The following is a 14,696-nucleotide window of genomic DNA, read 5'->3' as shown; positions in this document are numbered from 1 at the left end:
GATGAAATGGATACGACTCTTCACAGCTTTCAGAAAAAAAGAACATATGTATATATATCAATCCTATATAAAACCCAGGGGTAAAACCACTTCCACCAAATAATTAATATATGTCAAAATTCATTTCTAAAATATATCAAAATCTATATCAAAACAAGGGGAGGTTTTTATCCGGATATAAATACTTTGAAATATTTAACTATAAAATGTTAATAAATTAATCATAACATGCTGTTCCTTTCATCAATAAATAAATTAATAATATTAAACGAGAGATGCCGCAAGCAAATTGGTTACATAGTAGGGACAGTTTACAGTTCCTAATCCATTTACTCAGTATAAAAAGCATAGACTGTTATAAAATGGCATATTATAGAGGCATCAAATAAATCAGCTCAGATGTACCTCCAACTCTTCATCCCTGTTCAGGCCGGCTGGGAATTTGGTATGTAAGTCTAAGATATACCTAGACTCAAAGCATCTTAGATTATTCACCCTATTCCCACCTCTTATATTGAGGGCAACTCTGTCTACTGCAAAGTAATTCAGTAGTCCTGGGTCACTCTAATGCTGGTCATAAAAGTGTCTGGCCACAGAGTAGGTAAAATCATTGTTTCTGATTGCTCATTGGTGTTCCTAAATACGTTTTTTCAATGGAAAGATGGTACTACCCACATACAGGAGGGAGAAGGCACAGGAGAGCACATACACACAATAGTCCGCATTACAGTTATAAAAGCAGTGAGCCCTTCTTTTTTGGCCATCTGAGGTCTGAAACATCAATACATTTTTAGTCATCCTACACGCTTTACAATGATTGCATTTAAAAAAAAAACGTTTTGGAAGATAACCATGTATCCGATTTACGTTTTCTTACAAAGGAGCTATGTGTCAGGCTGTCTCCCAACGTCCTCCCTTTCCTATAACTCACTGGAGGTACTGGTGGCAGATCTTTCCCTATCACTATATCAATTTTCACCAGTTTCCAGTGATTTCTCATTATTTGAAATACCTTTGAGGACACAGAATTAAAGGACGTGCTGAATCTAGTTGCTGAGTTATCCTTTTCCCTACTTGTATACAGATAAAGTAACTGGTTCCTGGGGATGTTATTGGATTTTGCAATATTCAAAGATTTTAAACCATAGCCACTCTTGTGGAACCTGTTATTCATTTTCAGCACTTCTTTCTCAAATTCTTGCTCCTGACTAACGATCCTCTTCAATCTCAGGGTTTCGCCGTAGGGAATGGTATCTTTCAAATTCTTCGAGTGCTGACTTTTAAAGTGCAAAATGCTATTTCCTGCAGTTAGTTTGTGATGGACTGTGGTATTTATACTTCTATCCTTCACTTGTAAACAAATGTCTAAAAAGGAGATCCCACTTGAACTCATATGTGATGTAAAGTGTAAATTAAAAGTATTGTCGTTGAGAACCCTTATATATTCCTCTGCTTTCGACCTGGACCCATTCCATAACAGAAATAAATCGTCAATGTAACAGGTCTAGATCTAGGTACTCTGAACATATTCAGAATTCACATCAACCCAGGCTACCTGCTTCTCCCACCAGCCCATCACGAAATTGGCGAGGCTGGGGTTGAAACAGGTCCCCATTGCCAACCCCATCATCTGCCTGTACAGGGTCCCATCGTGTATGAAAATGTTATCTTTCAAACATATGTTGATCATTTTAAGAAACATACGATTGTGTTCCAAGAAATTTGCCTGCCTCTTTTTAAGAAAATATTCGCAAGCATGTAGGCCAAAATTGTGATCAATGGAAGTGTACAGAGCAGTTACATCTAGTGTAATCATAATATATGAGTCTGCCCAGACAAGGTTATTAATCTTGGTAAGGAAGTCAGCACTATCCTTGCAATATGAAGGGAGGGTTTTCACAAATGGAAATAAAAAGGAGTTGACACAGATGTCAGTGTTGTCCAAGAACTTCAATTGGAGGAGACAATGGGCCTCCCTGGTGGATTCTGCAGGCCCTTGTGTACCTTAGGTAGTAGAAAAAATGATACATATATATATATATATATATATTTATTGCAAAATCTCTCCTCGGGGGAAAGAGTGAGTCGCACACATCGCGGTGACATTCAAGATTTATTTGCCAAACGTAAAAACTCCACTGTTCCTAATGCATTTCGGCCAACCTTTGGCCTTCTTCAGAGGAGGAGCTTCAGGCATTTGGGAGCCGCACTAACGCACTCAAGCCAGATGATTGCTCAATTTATCTCCGGTGATTTCCCTCTAGTGGGCGCCATGATGGACTGCAGCATGGAGCATTCTGGTCATTGTAGTGAGTCTGTCAGCCAAAGTTCGTTATTTGAAGCATGCCGCAATCTCCTTGCACACCATTGTCGGGCGTGCTGAAGTCCGAAACCAGGGGCCAGTCCCTGGTGGCAGCCACTACCCTTGTAGCTTTCGCTATTCCAAAAAGAGGGTCCTTTTGCGGGCAGTTTTGGCGCGCTTTTAAGGTGGTGCGTTATTCCGCGGCAGGACCAAGCCGCATTACATTGCAAAATCTCTCCTCGGGGGAAAGAGTGAGTCGCACACATCGCGGTGACATTCAAGATTTATTTGCCAAACGTAAAAACTCCACTGTTCCTAATGCATTTCGGCCAACCTTTGGCCTTCTTCAGAGGAGGAGCTTCAGGCATTTGGGAGCCGCACTAACGCACTCAAGCCAGATGATTGCTCAATTTATCTCCGGTGATTTCCCTCTAGTGGGCGCCACGATGGACTGCAGCATGGAGCATTCTGGTCATTGTAGTGAGTCTGTCAGCCAAAGTTCGTTATTTGAAGCATGCCGCAATCTCCTTGCACACCATTGTCGGGCGTGCTGAAGTCCGAAACCAGGGGCCAGTCCCTGGTGGCAGCCACTACCCTTGTAGCTTTCGCTATTCCAAAAAGAGGGTCCTTTTGCGGGCAGTTTTGGCGCGCTTTTAAGGTGGTGCGTTATTCCGCGGCAGGACCAAGCCGCATTACATTGCAAAATCTCTCCTCGGGGGAAAGAGTGAGTAGCACACATCGCGGTGACATTCAAGATTTATTTGCCAAACGTAAAAACTCCACTGTTCCTAATGCATTTCGGCCAACCTTTGGCCTTCTTCAGAGGAGGAGCTTCAGGCATTTGGGAGCCGCACTAACGCACTCAAGCCAGATGATTGCTCAATTTATCTCCGGTGATTTCCCTCTAGTGGGCGCCACGATGGACTGCAGCATGGAGCATTCTGGTCATTGTAGTGAGTCTGTCAGCCAAAGTTCGTTATTTGAAGCATGCCGCAATCTCCTTGCACACCATTGTCGGGCGTGCTGAAGTCCGAAACCAGGGGCCAGTCCCTGGTGGCAGCCACTACCCTTGTAGCTTTCGCTATTCCAAAAAGAGGGTCCTTTTGCGGGCAGTTTTGGCGCGCTTTTAAGGTGGTGCGTTATTCCGCGGCAGGACCAAGCCGCATTACATTGCAAAATCTCTCCTCGGGGGAAAGAGTGAGTCGCACACATCGCGGTGACATTCAAGATTTATTTGCCAAACGTAAAAACTCCACTGTTCCTAATGCATTTCGGCCAACCTTTGGCCTTCTTCAGAGGAGGAGCTTCAGGCATTTGGGAGCCGCACTAACGCACTCAAGCCAGATGATTGCTCAATTTATCTCCGGTGATTTCCCTCTAGTGGGCGCCACGATGGACTGCAGCATGGAGCATTCTGGTCATTGTAGTGAGTCTGTCAGCCAAAGTTCGTTATTTGAAGCATGCCGCAATCTCCTTGCACACCATTGTCGGGCGTGCTGAAGTCCGAAACCAGGGGCCAGTCCCTGGTGGCAGCCACTACCCTTGTAGCTTTCGCTATTCCAAAAAGAGGGTCCTTTTGCGGGCAGTTTTGGCGCGCTTTTAAGGTGGTGCGTTATTCCGCGGCAGGACCAAGCCGCATTACATTGCAAAATCTCTCCTCGGGGGAAAGAGTGAGTCGCACACATCGCGGTGACATTCAAGATTTATTTGCCAAACGTAAAAACTCCACTGTTCCTAATGCATTTCGGCCAACCTTTGGCCTTCTTCAGAGGAGGAGCTTCAGGCATTTGGGAGCCGCACTAACGCACTCAAGCCAGATGATTACTCAATTTATCTCCGGTGATTTCCCTCTAGTGGGCGCCACGATGGACTGCAGCATGGAGCATTCTGGTCATTGTAGTGAGTCTGTCAGCCAAAGTTCGTTATTTGAAGCATGCCGCAATCTCCTTGCACACCATTGTCGGGCGTGCTGAAGTCCGAAACCAGGGGCCAGTCCCTGGTGGCAGCCACTACCCTTGTAGCTTTCGCTATTCCAAAAAGAGGGTCCTTTTGCGGGCAGTTTTGGCGCGCTTTTAAGGTGGTGGGTTATTCCGCGGCAGGACCAAGCCGCATTACATTGCAAAATCTCTCCTCGGGGGAAAGAGTGAGTCGCACACATCGCGGTGACATTCAAGATTTATTTGCCAAACGTAAAAACTCCACTGTTCCTAATGCATTTCGGCCAACCTTTGGCCTTCTTCAGAGGAGGAGCTTCAGGCATTTGGGAGCCGCACTAACGCACTCAAGCCAGATGATTGCTCAATTTATCTCCGGTGATTTCCCTCTAGTGGGCGCCACGATGGACTGCAGCATGGAGCATTCTGGTCATTGTAGTGAGTCTGTCAGCCAAAGTTCGTTATTTGAAGCATGCCGCAATCTCCTTGCACACCATTGTCGGGTGTGCTGAAGTCCGAAACCAGGGGCCAGTCCCTGGTGGCAGCCACTACCCTTGTAGCTTTCGCTATTCCAAAAAGAGGGTCCTTTTGCGGGCAGTTTTGGCGCGCTTTTAAGGTGGTGCGTTATTCCGCGGCAGGACCAAGCCGCATTACATTGCAAAATCTCTCCTCGGGGGAAAGAGTGAGTCGCACACATCGCGGTGACATTCAAGATTTATTTGCCAAACGTAAAAACTCCACTGTTCCTAATGCATTTCGGCCAACCTTTGGCCTTCTTCAGAGGAGGAGCTTCAGGCATTTGGGAGCCGCACTAACGCACTCAAGCCAGATGATTGCTCAATTTATCTCCGGTGATTTCCCTCTAGTGGGCGCCACGATGGACTGCAGCATGGAGCATTCTGGTCATTGTAGTGAGTCTGTCAGCCAAAGTTCGTTATTTGAAGCATGCCGCAATCTCCTTGCACACCATTGTCGGGCGTGCTGAAGTCCGAAACCAGGGGCCAGTCCCTGGTGGCAGCCACTACCCTTGTAGCTTTCGCTATTCCAAAAAGAGGGTCCTTTTGCGGGCAGTTTTGGCGCGCTTTTAAGGTGGTGCGTTATTCCGCGGCAGGACCAAGCCGCATTACATTGCAAAATCTCTCCTCGGGGGAAAGAGTGAGTCGCACACATCGCGGTGACATTCAAGATTTATTTGCCAAACGTAAAAACTCCACTGTTCCTAATGCATTTCGGCCAACCTTTGGCCTTCTTCAGAGGAGGAGCTTCAGGCATTTGGGAGCCGCACTAACGCACTCAAGCCAGATGATTGCTCAATTTATCTCCGGTGATTTCCCTCTAGTGGGCGCCACGATGGACTGCAGCATGGAGCATTCTGGTCATTGTAGTGAGTCTGTCAGCCAAAGTTCGTTATTTGAAGCATGCCGCAATCTCCTTATATATATATATTTATATATATATATGTATATATATATATATATATTATCTACTGGCGGTCGCCAGTAGATAGTTATAGTTAGGACCGTGTTTCCATAGGAAATCCGCACCATTCTATTTGGAATAACTTTGGCGCCGGTTGACAAATTCTCGCGAAATTTTCAAAATAGGTGGGGCGCTCCGCTCCGCTCCGCTCCGCTCCGCTCCGCTCCTACCCTGAAAGTCTCGGGGGGATTCGTCAAGCGGGGGCTGAGAAAAAAGGGGGGTCCAAAACGCGTTTTCCCCATGCAATTTTCCATAGGGACCTTTAGTCCAAGGTACAGCCCGAACGGCTGAACAGAATTACTTGAAATTTGGCAAAGAGGTAGTCCTCAGGTCAGGCATGTGCCTTTTGCATATATGGTGTCAATCTGTTCAGTAGTTCCTGAGAAAATCAAAAGTAAAATCACATACATATCTGGGCGGAGCCTAACCACACATCTCATCGTGAGATCTGATTGGCTGTCAGTACTTCATCCAAGAAGTGTTGGCAGCCATCTTGGGACCAATATACATGATAGCACCTATTAAAAAGCATTGCAGTTAATAGAAGGTTTTAAGACTTTAGTTACATTATAAATCATTTGTTGATGGTACCATACTCATTTTAGGAATTGTGGTGTGTTCTAAGGTGATTTTACCATGGGAAAAAGCCTTCTGCTGTGATATCACGAACCATGTTTGAGAGAAAACTATTTTCTCATACTTTTCCCACAGAGGTTTGGAACGTGATCTATAAGCTAAACTGAGAGCATATTTTCTGTAAATTCACATTATCTTTCTCAGTCATGTAAGAATGAAGTCTGACATTCTCAGTAAAACATGTACATCCAACAAGGGCAGAGACTGTCAGTTGATTCCTTTGTGTTCTACTGCAGCTTCCCAGAGTGCTCTAAAGAACAACTAGAGCGCTAACAGTCTTACTTATGACAAAAGTATGGCACACCTGAAGCCATCTTGATTGGAATAAAGTGGTAACACTTAAAACATTTAATTAATTTTGCCATATAAATTATGATTAGTGCTGCAGAAAGAAAAACTAGGGCACATTTTGACTTCTGAAATCCTCTTTTATTTCATAAAAACATTCTGACATGCAGACTGAAACATGCACTTTGAATACCAGCAGCAGACTTGCCTGGTGAGCAGTAGCTTTACTACAGAGTTTTACTACAGTGATCTAATGAGCAACTAGAGTGCTAACATTCAGAATTTATGGAAAATGTGTGACACATCTGAATGCCTTCTTGATGGAATCAAAGTAAAAAACTGAAAGTATTTCCTACTGAGGAGACTGCAGTAAATGAGGAAATTAGGAAACTTCATAACAAATAAATCTCCCAAGATGGCCACCAGAGACAAAAGACCCCAAATGTAGCCCAAATATCACCCAGATGTAGCCCAAGTATAGCCCAATGACAGAATGTCCTAGAGTGTTCTTAAGAACAACTAGAGCGCTTACTGTCTTACTTATGACAAAAGTATGGCACACCTGAAGCCATCTTGATTGGAATAAACTGGTAACACTTAAAACATTTAATTTAAAAAGGAACACAATGAGGGGGTTCATTGTGCCATAGAAATTATGATTAGTGCTGAAGAAAGAAAAATTAGGGCACATTTTTAGTGCCTTCTCAAATCCTCTTCTATTTCATTAAAAAATTCTGATATGCAGACTGAAACATGCCCTTCTAATACTAGCAGCAGACTTCCGTGGTGAACAGTAGCTTTACTACAGTGATCTAATGAGCAACTAGAGTGCTAACATTCAGAATTTATGGCAAATGTGTGACATATCTGAATACCTTCTTGGTGGAATCAAAGTAAAAAACTGAAAGCATTTCCTACTGAGGAGACTGCAATAAATGAGGAAATTAGGAAACTTCACAACAAATAAATCTCCTAAAATGGCCACCAGAGACAAAAGAGCCCAAATGTAGCCCAAATATCACCCAGATGTCGCCCAAATGTAGCCCAATGACAGAAGTGTGCAAACACTTATTTTTTGTGTATTTGCAGTTTTATATAGTGCAGACTTGTCAGGTATTGGGGTACTTTACATGAACATTGGTTACATCACACAAGATCAAATTCATTTTGGTTGTAGACATGGGGAGATTAAGTGATTTGACCAGAATCACAGAATGTTGAGCTGAAGCAGAAACTCCAACCTGGTTCCCCAGTTGCAAAGTCTGCAGCTCTGGAAGCAACACCACACCCTCTCCCCTTGGATGCAACATTTAATCAAGTGGTCAACTGGATAAAAAAACTAAGATTACAAATAATTTAAAAGTTCTTTGTCGCTATTTGAAAACTCAGAAAATATGTCCTCATTTTAGTTTTTTAGAGCACTAACCATAATTTTGATGCAAATAAGACCCTCTCATATATGTAATTTCTAAAGGAAATGCTCTAGGCATTACAGATTTGATTACATCAAGATGACATCAGGCATTCCACACTTTTGTAATAAATAAGAATGTTAGCAATCTAGTTGTTCATTGGGATACTGTTGAGAGGCAGAGGCCAGGGGCACAGACTCGAAGGCAGGTAGGAGAGTGCAGAGGCAACAATTTGACCACACTAGGCAGGCAGGAAGGGCAGTGGCAGCACAACAGACTATGGAGGGCAGTGAAAAGGGGGCAGGGGCAACAAACCAACAATACAGGACTGGCAAGAGAGGCTGTGGCAATATAATAGACCATTGTGGGCAGAAGGAAGAGGCAGTGGTCATACAACCATACATCCCAACAGACCCGTTTCAGCCAGGAAACGTCCAATGTTTTTAAGCTCAAATGGGCTTTACTTGATCTGTTTCCTGTCTACAATCTTCTCTTTTTCAATGTAACTCAAAGGGGAAAATCAATACCCCAGTTTTATTTAAAAATCTCCCTCTTACCAAGTTCAAAATGTTCGCAAGTATGGTACATTGGATCATGGTAGGCAGGAGGAATTGGGGTAGGGACATGGACTCGGATAACAGAGGACAGGGGGGACATTGAGAGGTGCACCAAACTGACCCTACAGGCAGGCATCAGGGTTTGCAGCATCACAATACACTACACAGGGCATGCGGGACGGGAGTGCAGCACAACAATCCATAGAAAGCAATAGGGAGGGGACAGGACCATGCACATGGACAACAGACAACAGAGGGGAAAGAGGCAATGGTAGCTAGCCGACCATAATGGACAGACAGGAGAGAAAGCTGCAGCATAACAGACCATAAAGGGCAGGAGCGACGGATCAGGGGCATTACAATGGAACCGACAAGCCAGGAGGGAGGGAATAGGGGTCTGCACATGGAAACAGAGGGCTGGGGGCAAGGGGGCAGGGCAGGAGCAGCAAGATGACCATGGAGGTCAGGCAGGATGGGCACTAGAAACAAGACACACCATGGAGAGCAACAGTGAGACTATGATGGCATACACACAGACCATGGAGGGAAGGGGGGAGGGGGTCAGGAGCAGCTAGCTGACCACACAGGAAAGGTGGGAGTGGCCATGGCAGCACAGAAGACCATGCATGGCAAGCGGGAGGGTTAGTGGCAGCACAATGGCTATGATGGGCAAGAAGGAGGGTGCAGGGCCTTGCACAAAGGACCATGGAGGATAGAAGGGAGGGTCAGGACCTGGGCACAGACAAGAGAGTTCAGGGGAAGGGGCCTCACAACAGACCGCGCGGGGCAGGAAGGAGGAGCAGTTGCAGCACAACAGACCAAGGAGGGCAGAAGGGTGTGGCAGTAAAATGGACCCAGGAGGAAGGGGATAGGGGCATGGCATGTGGACAGGCAGGGTGGAGGTGGCAGGGACAGGTTACAGTCATCTGACAATGCTAGGCAGGTGGTAGGGGAGTGGCAGCTCAACAGAACACTCAGAGTAGATAGGAGTGGCAGGTCCATGGAACATGGTGGTCAAAAAGGATGGAGCAGGGGCATGCACAAAGACATCGGAGGGCAGGGGGAAGGAGAATAGGGGCAGCAAGCAAAGCACAGAGGCTAAGCAGGAGGTCAATGATGGGCCATAGAATTGGGCAATGGAGGGCAGGATGAGTGCACTGGTACATCATGCTAAATGCAGGGCAGTGGCAGCACATCAGACCATGCATGGCAGGAGGGAGGAGGCTAGTCCATGGATTCAGACAACAGAGGATAGGGAGGAGGTGGATGGGGCAGCAAGCTAACTGTTCATAGAAGGTGGGAATTAAGAACTTTATTGTTTTTAAAATGTGTGTCTGTGCGAACTACTTAAAATATGAACAAGTATGCAGCATAATCTCACTTTTATTCAGGAAGAAGAGGACGTTTGGGACTGTGACTCCGGGCTCACTTGGCAGAAACATCCCCTGACCCTCCACCCCCCATCGCAAAATGTAATGCCCGTGAAAAGGGTAGGTGGACGCAGTGTTATATAGAACATAGTCCTGAGAGCACGATTGAAAATGAAAACTAGATATAGTATATGGTATAAACTATGCACCAAAAAGTGTGATGTAAGATGAACCGGGGCGTGAAATATAATATGCAATACATTGTGCGCAATGACAGATTCATTGGAGAGCGTGAGATAGCACAGTCACTATCGCTTGCTATGTGATATGCGCCCTGGAGTGTAATATGCACAGGGCAGTGTTGTGTAACCTAAGTAGTCTCTAAAGTTGTAATATAAAATTTGTGCTGGGTAGTGTAACATTGCATATGTACTGTGACAAAGATATGGATCCCAGATTGTAATATGTATGGCATAGTGATGTGCTTTATAACATAGGCATCGAGGAAGGCACGTTAGATGGGGCAATATAACCCGTGCGAAGGCAAGTCTGGCATGACATATTCACGGGGTGGTGTTACAGTGCACATGGGCTAGAGAGTGTCATAGCATACGCACTAGCTGGTGGAATACAACACAGAGGTGTGTGGCACTCGGCGGGCACTGGTGGGTGTAACACAGCATTGGGCTCAGCCAGGAGCATGCTGTGACTCTCAAGTGAGGTTTGTCTCCTTTCCAGAGAGTAAAATAAAAAGTATTACACATCCGGCGGTGGATGTGTGTTTTATTAACCGTGAGGGGGTTTCTTGCATAGTTTGGTCGAATTTTTGTCGAATCCCCTTTGAATGGCTTGGTGTGCATGTGTATTAAATGTGCCCGTCAATAGCTACCCATGTTTGTATAAATAAACTACAAGGGTGTCTACTTGGAGAGTACCCACCAGCGGGGGCGCCGGGATTAGGCACGGTAGGGTGTCAGACATGTCAGAGCTTCACTAGCGGTGTGAATACATTCTACGTGGATTCATTGTATGCATAGTAGCCTTTTAATGAATTTCACGCAAATCGTCATGGTGATGGGTACATACGGTTTGTCCAGCATGTCCTAGGTGTTTCTATAAATATATATATATTTTTTAAAATAAAAAACAAAGGCCGGCCCCGGGGCCATAAGTGGCCTGAGGAGGGGGGCAACACAGCCCCCCTCCTAAAGAATAAAAAAATAAAAAAAAGGCCATGACCTGGGGGTTGGGGTCCCCGGGGCCGATTAAGGCCTTGGGGGGGCCAAATTAATTATTTTCAAAAAAAAAATGAGGGTGCAGGCCCTGGGGGATGGGGTCCCCAGGGCTAATAAATTAGAAAAAGAAAGGGGGCCACACAGCCCTCCTTCTTAAAAATAAATAAATAAAAGACCGGCATCGCGCCGGAGGCCACGCCCCCTCCTTGCAGCACTCTGCAAACGCGCCCCCTGGCCAGTTGTAAGTTGAGGAATTAATTCCCCTTCAATACTGAGGGTCCCTGAGGGCCAACTAGCCCAACAGGTATCTCCAGTATGCGCCAGGGAGCTGCGTTGCAGACAGGTGTTCTGAGGCCACGCCCCTTTTTACACCTCCATGCAACGCAGCTCTGTGGCGCTTACTGGAGGTACCTAGTGGGCTAGTTTGACCCTAGGGACCCTTAGGATTCAAGGGGACTTAATCTCTCAACTCAGAACGCCCACAGGCCCTGTGGCGCGTTTTTAAGTTGGGGAAATAATTCCCTTTCAATCCTGAGGGACCCTGGGGTCCAACTAGCCCACCAGGTGCTTCCAGTAAGCAGAGAGGTGGTGCAGGCCGTGCCACTTTTTACACCTCTCTGCAACGCAGCTCTGTGGCCCTTACTGGAGGTACCTAGTGGTCTAGTTGGACCCTAGGGACCCTCAGGATTCAAGGGGACTTAATCTCCCAACTTGAAACGGCTACAGGGCGTGTTTACACAGTGGGGAAGGGAGGGGACGGGGCATGAGGTGACGTGTTCAAACACGCCCTGTGGTGCGTTTTAAGAGGTAGTTTTAATCCCCTGCCCTATTATATACTAGGGGCTTACAGAGGAGGTCATGCTAATCACAGGGGGACCCCAACACATAGTGTGCCCTAGTGTATGTAGTTGTTTTCACTGTATTCTGAGTGTCTTTTAACATAGCACTGGCTCTAGGACTGGTTAGTCAGACTGAGTTACCACCAGTATCCGTCTGAAAAAGTTGAGGGTACAGGATGATTTTGCAACAAGGCTTGTTTGTGCTCTTCTGTTTGTTCTTTCTGCACGTTATACTTCTTCCTGCACTTTTCTTCGTCTTTGAGGACTTCTATTGCTTCTTTCTGCATTTCTTTTTTTCTTTCTGTGCGTTTTTCCTTCTTTCTTCACATGTCCTATCTCCGTAGGCATAGCTAGAAATTAGCATTTAAAAAACCTATGAAATTCACTGAAAAAAACATAGGTTTCAGGCACGTTATAGCTAGGAATTAGCATTTAAAAAATCTTAGAAATTCACTGAAAAAACCATAGGTTTCAGGGGCGTTATAGTTAGCTGGACTTTTCACTCGTACAAAACCATAGAAATTCCCCCGTTATAGTTAGTTCAGCTAACTATAACTCGCACGCCCACAATGCTGTATAATCTTTAAGCATGGGATTAGCACAGTGCCATCCACGCCGAGATAGAAAAGGACAACGTCTTTTGCCATTTCTATAGCAAAGTCTTTAAGCATAGGACTAGCAAGTACTGTCCATGATGAGCTGTAAAATGACAAAAGCCATTTACCACTCCAGGAACAGTATTACAGCTTTGAATTGGTAAAATACCAACCAAGCCATCCTGAAATAAGTAAAAACAACCCCTGACACAGTGTTTCACTCTAGTTAGAACTCTTCAGAGAGGTATAGCTTTGTCCAGACACAAGGGAGCACCCAGTATAAGTCAAAACAATACCCTTTCAGGCATAGAGTGACGAATAAATTGTGTAAAAAAAGAAGCAGAGAACTCTGGGTAGTTCTCAAATCTAGGTGGAAAGCAGCTCCTGTTAGAGCACTCTCATGCTAATCCCATGCTTAAATACTTTGGTAGAAAAGCAGACATTTAAGGTGAGCAGATCTAGAGTGTCGCTGGTGTTGAGAGTGCTCTAACAGGAGCTGCTTTCCACCTAAACTTGAGACCATATTTACAGAGGTGAATGAAATTAGGGAGAATTATTCTCCATTATGAGTTTCTTGAATTGGTTGAAAAAGAACAAATGTGTAATAATAAGCATGCCCACTGGAGGGCTCGATTATGTGAAATTAAGACCTGAGGATTCGAGAATCTTAATAATTATATGGTAAAGATCTTCTCTGTCAAGAATAATATTGTGAACTCTACTTTAAAATGCTCAAATAATGAAAGCATGTTATGATGAGATTATATACACAAAATACGTGGTTACAAAAGAAATATGTTGGCAAAAACTACAATTCCCAGAAATCCCTGTGAGGAAACAGGAAATCACATGACGAGGTTTTGAAAGTATTTGTATAGCAGTAAAAGCGTGAGAAATCAACCGTGATCAAGTCTCGGATAGACCAAAACGCGTTAGTTGGTATCAAGGATATGCCCGTTAAATATTGGTTTATGAATTAAAAGGAATTTGTGAAAGTCACCCTTGAGTGCGCTCCAGTTCTTCTGAAAAAAGAGGGTTGGAAATATATATCTATATATATATATATATCCAGTCACAAGAATTGCTAGTCGTGCGCTCTCAGTAATACGAATCACTGACACTTCGGAGATTCAAGGGTGTTTAATTACAACGCGTTTCAGCTTACAGAGAAGCCTTGTTTACGTAATCCAACAGTGCACCACAAACCATGACTGATAAAGCTTTTGGCTGTAAGCATAAACAAAGGACAACCATTGTCGTTCTGTGACTTAGACGGCAGACATCTTAGAATGGTATACTGACACAGTAAGGTAACATGCAAAATGATTAGCATAATGTAATAACGTTTTCAGAATAAACTTAAATGACAGTGGATCATAATAGTTATAAACAATATAGTTATGCATGTAAAAGTGAAAGTACATGGTGTCCGCATTAATCAAAGAGTGGTCAAACTCAAATGATGCCGGCCATGTTGCGGTTGTCAGTGAAAATGTAGCGACCTGCTGACTGATTACATGTCGATAAACACAATTGGGCAACGAAACGCTAAAAAACGCTAAAATAGCATACGTCGTAATGTAAATGAATCGATGTTTGCACAGAGTGCATGATCAGTACTCGTGTAGCTGTAGCCAGAGATGGGCAAGTGCCCCTATAACACAGTCTTACTAGCTCTGGTGAACAAGTGTTCAGAGTTCTTGCAATCGATGGAGCTAAATTAGCCCACTGTGCACATGCTTGCGCCTCAAGTGGATGCATTTGACATGTGCAGGTCATGTGCGACTAGATAACCAACGTAAAATAGATGGCCAGTGCCCATAATGTAATCATTAGTGATCTATAAGTCCAAAACCTTACGTGCTCACAGAAGCTGACCAGTCATGGTGCTAAGTGAAGATGAGGGGAAAAGGGTAGGTTGCCCGTGATGTGTGCGTGCCAGTGTCTATAAGACATGTGCAACTAAGAACAAGTTGAAATCATTGCACAAAATCACAACTGCACAGATCTACCAAATAAGGAGAGGAAGAATCATACATCACACGTTA

At 44.6% G+C, this 14,696-nt stretch overlaps 1 protein-coding gene across 1 annotated transcript in view; it reads left to right on the top strand.

The window, feature by feature from the left end:
* RASAL1 (RAS protein activator like 1) overlaps positions 1-14,696 on the top strand; it is a 765,452-nt gene that overhangs the window by 654,606 nt on the left and 96,150 nt on the right. The window lies entirely within an intron of this gene.

Source organism: Triturus cristatus, chromosome 11, assembly GCF_964204655.1.
Source record: "Triturus cristatus chromosome 11, aTriCri1.1, whole genome shotgun sequence".
NCBI classification, from domain to species: Eukaryota; Metazoa; Chordata; class Amphibia; order Caudata; family Salamandridae; genus Triturus; species Triturus cristatus.
The sequence above is the reverse complement of the archived record's forward strand: the minus strand, read 5'-3'. Positions and strand labels throughout refer to the sequence as shown.